Source organism: Suricata suricatta, chromosome 11 (assembly GCF_006229205.1).
Source record: "Suricata suricatta isolate VVHF042 chromosome 11, meerkat_22Aug2017_6uvM2_HiC, whole genome shotgun sequence".
Taxonomy (NCBI): Eukaryota; Metazoa; Chordata; class Mammalia; order Carnivora; family Herpestidae; genus Suricata; species Suricata suricatta.
In genome coordinates, this window is record NC_043710.1 from 108,622,913 (window position 1) to 108,628,348 (window position 5,436).

At 55.6% G+C, this 5,436-nt stretch overlaps 1 protein-coding gene across 1 annotated transcript in view; it reads left to right on the plus strand.

Annotated features, from left to right (window-relative positions):
- Nucleotides 1-5,218: 5,218 nt before the first annotated feature.
- The window catches only part of PHLDB1 (pleckstrin homology like domain family B member 1), a 36,038-nt gene continuing 35,820 nt past the window's right edge, over nucleotides 5,219-5,436 (plus strand). Inside the window, exon 1 of the mRNA XM_029915707.1 lies at nucleotides 5,219-5,271. The gene's annotated coding sequence lies outside the window, so the exon portion shown is untranslated. The remainder of the gene's footprint in view (nucleotides 5,272-5,436) is intronic.

The following is a 5,436-nucleotide window of genomic DNA, read 5'->3' on the forward strand; positions in this document are numbered from 1 at the left end:
TGTCTCTAGATCTTCCTTCTCCTCCCTCATCCGTGACTCGTGCAGTGGAGAAGACTCCTCGGCAGCCCCGCTTTGGCTTTTTAACCCAGTATTGCACTTCGTATGCAAGTGGAGCTGCTGCAGCCGCAGGCAGGGGGCGGCGGGCCAGGGGGCTGGCTGGCCTGCGCTTCCAGCTGGCTGGAGAGTCCCACTCCCACGGGGACAGCGTCTGGCGCCCCCTGCAGAGAGCGTGCTGTCCGCACAGGCCGGGACGGGACTGACTGCCTGCCAAGGAAGTTTCTGGCCTTTCCCTTTCCCCTAACTGCATCAGGGAAGCGTCCTTATCTCTGGCTTGGTTTCCACATGAGGGTTTTTTGAGGAAGGGGACTGGGACAAGAGATCTGTCGTGTAGTTCAATAGGCAAGAAATCTTATTAATCCAGTTTTATTTGAAAGTTGCTTGTCCTAAGTTTAGTTTCACAACTTTTTTTTTTCTGAAATTACTTTTGGGGTAATATTTAAAATGAGAGACGTTTTGTAACCCTGTAAAATACATAGGGAATATAACATTCCAGTGTACACAAAGAAGGAAAATTCTGTAATCGAATAAAGAGTATTATAAAATGAACGTGCATTTGACTCTCTAATACTTTGGTGTCTGCTTACTGATTTGAGATGTTGTAACAGGATCTAAGTTTAAAAATTAATGATATTTTTTAAGAGAAAATAATCTCTAGAGGTATGCATTGCCTTCCACAGATACAGGTGGTGTGCCGCCTCGTGTACTTTTCTACGTCTGAGTGCACACACCTACACACACACACTCCTGACGGCAGAGCTTTTGAATTTGAGGTACTTACGGACTTTTGGTCTTAATTTTGCCAAGGAGAGTTGTAGAGTCAGAAACAGGAGGCTTCAGGGGCCCCTGGGGGGCTCAGTGGGTTGAGTGTCAAACTTCGGCTCAGGTCATGATCTCGTGGTCTGTGAGTTCGAGCCCCGCATTGGGCTCTGTGCTGACAGCTCAGAGCCTGGAGCCTGCTTCAGATTCTGTCTCTCTCCCTGCCCTTCCCTGTTCATGTTCTGTCTCTCAAAAATAAACGTTAAAAAAAAAAAAAAAGAAAAAAAAAGAAACGAGACCTCAGGGGCGCCTGGGTGGTCCAGTCAGTTAGGCGGCCAACTTTGACTCAGGTCATGATCTCACGGTGCGTGGATCAGAGCCCCACACCAGGCCCTGTGCTGCCAGCTCCGAGCCTGGAGCCTGCTTCGGATTCTGTGTCTCCCTCTCTGACCCTTCCCTGCTCATGCTCTGTCTCTTTCTCAAAAATAAACATTGAAAAAAATTAAAAACAAATTAAAGACAGGAGGCTTCATTTTTAAATAATAACAATGGTTGGGGGCACCTGCGTGGCTCAGTAAGTTAATGTGCTCTGTCTCAAGAATAAATACACATTTAAAAAATTCTAAATATTAAACATTCCTAACTAAAGGAGAAACCGGTGGTATCAGAGCCTTCTCTTCCCACCCGACAAACAGTGTAAGTAGTCCGTGACCGCGGTGAGCGCCGGACGCTTTGGGGGCTCCGGTAAGTCCTTCAGAAAAAGCCCCCTCCTTTCTTTTTATTTGCCTTAGAACTATTGAATGTCATCAGATTCGTTGCAAAACAGATTATTTGCTAATGAATAATATGTCTGAGAATGACAAGTTTTTATCTTCATGGTGAAAGGCAAGATTCTGAATTTCTTTTTCTCCTCAAGAGAAATACAAAGAATCTGGCCCGTGTCGCTGAAGTGTGGCTGGGCGCCCGACTGTGACCCCAGCCCGGGAGGCGCACCCCGGCTGGCCCCTCCGCCGCAGCGCGGGGACTCTTGTTGGTCTCTTGTGAGGCAGACTGACAAAATGATTAGACCTGGCCGGCACTCTGTTTAATGTGGGAGGTTCCTGGTTCCTGTTCCACACGGAGGAGGGAGGGGACACACCTCTGGGGCCAGGAATTCCTCTTGAGAAAGATCTGTAATTCATCTCCTTGGTTTCAGACCTCCAGGTCTCTCAACCCGTGCACCTCAGACACGGGAAGTTTCACCCTCCCGTCCATGTGAAGTCCACACTGGGTGGGATCTGAGAGATTCCCAGGGTTGATACAGAATAGCCTTTTTTAAAAAGCTCACATCTGGTCTGGCTGCTGGAGGAAAACGGAACGGGAAAAGCCGCCTCCCCACTGCCCTCCGTCGAGAAGATTCAAGTCCAGCGAGAAGCAACGGCTGGCTGCGGAAAGGCCCGTTCTGAGCGAGACAAGCGGGTCCCGGCGAGGCTTCGGAGGAATCTCTCCGAGCAGACGCTCAGCGTGAACTCCCCTCACCACGCACATCTCTCCACTTCCTCCTCGGGCCGCTTCGGTACACGCTACGGCCGTGGAGCTGCGAAACTCCAAGGGCACACGTGACTGGCTGCTGTACAGCCTGCTCTTACCTACAGTTTGACAGCATTTCTACAAGCGCCCGTCTTCCGTCCTAGCCCCCGGGAGCTCGGTGCTTCAAGGGGGCAAAGCTTGAGGAAGACGGCGTCCCCTTGCCATACCAGGGGTCGCCTGCTCTCCAGCCGTTAGCAGTCTGGGGCATTTCCCACTCCCCAACCCCCCACCAACGGGCTTTTTGCCTTGCTGTTCAGAGGGCGGGGGCTAAGTGGTTATTTAGGGCCTAGTCCAATTCTCGAAAGCTCCCACAAGGGTATGTACGCTGCCAAAGGGTTGATAACCAAACGGGCCAGTTGAAAAAGGCATTCCAATTTCAAGGCAATGGGGGGACATGGAAATAGGTTTGGTTTCCCATTCTTTTGCCCGAATGAATGCTTGTTCTTTTCAGCTCGTAGGAAGGTCCTGAGCCATGGAGATGAGGAAGACCCGGTCTTCCCTCCCCGCCCCCGCCACCGTCCACTCAGCTTTGATGTGTCTTAGATTCAGGTCTAAGTGTGGATTGTACATTCTCTAGGAAAGGAGAAGAAGGTTTCTGCTGAAGAAAGGTTTGACCTTTTCCCCAAGTTGGACGCAGCGGGGAGTCACTTGGCATCCCTGCACCACCACGCCCGCACGGACGAGGCCCGCGTTCAGGCCCCAGCGCGGCCAGAAAGGACGGCTTGAGGTGGTGTGAGTCTGCAGGGTTCGCTTGCTGTGATGAGCAAAACCCCCTCCTCCCGGGTCTGCAGGGGCGCAGTTGGAGGGACATGTGTCCAGGCAGAGGCCGGAGGGCGTGGAAATCCGCCTCTGCGCTGGAAGCCAAGTGCAGAGGCCTTCCCAAATCCGCTCTCCCTCCACACCCAGCCTCTGCCCTCTCCCCCTGCTTCCACTCCGGAAAGTCTGAAGCATGCTTGGAAAACTGTTTTCTGCTTTCTTCTCCTCTTCCTCCCCCTTCCCTGAGCTCCAGCTGCTCGACCTCTTGCGTAATTGTGAGAGCACTAGGTTTTTGATGGGCTCCAGATGTGCGGCGGTGGGGGTGGCGGGCGGGGGCGGTAGGTCTGGAGTCCCCTGAGTGCTCCAACTGTGGGAACACCGGGCCTCAACACCGCAGGACTGAGGACACATCGCACCGAGAGCCTGCCTCCTGGGGTCAGCTGGTCCCTGCCCCGGGACGGTGCAGAGCTGGTGCTGCTCCAAGCCCCTGGCTGGGCATCGGCCGCCTCGTGGCAGGCTGGGTCACTCCCTGAAATTCCCCGCCCCCCGACCAGGATGGCAGAGAAGACCTAGGAGTTGTGGAGTCATGTGAAAAGACTCCGAGGTACCCCAGTCGGAACCCCTTCCCTCAAATTTGGCACATAGAAACAATAGTTTCGGTTTGTTTTTCTTTTACCAGAATAGTTTGAAAATTGCTGTTTTGATCTGCTTCATGAAAGGTGGCCAGAGTCAAAAATATTTTCATGGGCCTCAAACAGGAGGAAGAGAGGAAAAATAAGTAGCAGCCTCCTACTCTCCAAATCCTGAGGCTTCCCGGGACCTTGACGCTTGCTGGACCTCTGTTAGCCACAGCTGGCGACAGCAGTGTCTTTCCCCTCCCCCCGTCCGTTGCCTGGCTCCGGTCAGCCCCAGCCTCCGGCAGTGGGGGCCCCGTTAATGCCAGTCCTGTCAATGAGTGACCAAGGATTCCTGCAGTTCAGCCTCCTGCTGCTCCCAGGTTAGGGAAACAGGGCACAGACTGGAGCCACTGAATCAGAACGAGATACGTTCATCCCAAAGAACGTCCATCATTTTCTGCTCTGTGCCCCCGCCGGAAGCCTTGGGTGCTTGCTTCCTGCTCCCTTATTCAGGGAGGAGGAGTCCCAGGGGTCCGTCTAGGGCTAGGGCGAGGGAGAGGACAGTCTAGCTGACCTCAGCTCCCTGCAGCCTCCGGCCAGGCTCCTGGAGCAAGAGCTGGCTTGGTGAGGTGAGGATCCGCTGTCGGCGTTGGATTTCGGGGTGGGGGTTGAGGTGAAGGATGACTTCAACCAGGCTCAGTTTCTGGACTCTTCTTAGGGTTTTCATTCCTCCTTTTCTTCCTTATTAAGCCCCTACTCCTGGAGAGACCCAAAGTGCTCCAGGACGGGGAGCTCAGTCGTCGGCCTCGCCTCCGTGAGGCAGCAGGTGTGGCGGGGACGCGCCCTGGCCGGCGCAGGGTGGTCATTCGATTCAGGTTTGTACGTGGCGGTTTGCATGGCACTTTAACATGTCCTACTACCTATCCTTAGAAGAATCTGTGACGCTGGATGCGCTGGCCTATCAACCCCGTTTACGGCTCTTCATGGAACAGGGGGAGGAGGGCGACAGGAGGTGACCCCGGGCCCGCTCAGCACATGTTTTCTGGGAGCCATGGAGGACTTAGGCATAAGGTTAAAAAAATAAATAAAAGCGGGCGGGGGCAGAGTGAGAAATTGTCAAAAACACCCTTTCAGAAGAGCCTTAAGGCCCAGGGGTGGAGGGTCCGGGGGAGTCCGGAGGGGAGGGGAAGAAGGCGGAGGCTGTGTGTGTGTTGATGGTAGTGGAGGGCCCAGCTGCAGAGACGAACAAAGCGGGTGCTGTGCAGGCGGGGTGGGGAGTGGGGGGGTGCGCTGGGAAAGGGGGGGACCTTGGGCTCCAGCTCCACAAGGGCGTCTTCTCCGGGTGGCCCGGCGGACGGGACGGGGGACGGGGGCGGGGACTGGGGGGCGGGACCCGCTCGCTCTCCTCCTACTCAGCGGGCTCCCGGGGAAAAGCCACAGTGTCCTCCGGAGCCTGCGGCCGCGGCGGGCCGAGCCGGGCGGAGGCAGCGGCGTCCCACTGTCCCCCCGCGAGGTAAGGACGCGCTCTCCCGCTGTGCCCGCGGGTCTCGCCGGCTGCGCGGCCCGGGCAGAGAAGGGGACATCCCAGGGCCCGGCGGGAGCCCTCTGAGCAGCTCCGGGCCCGGCAGCCCAGAAGCAGCCGCGGGGGAGGAGGGGGCGCCCAGGTGAGCGCGGGAGG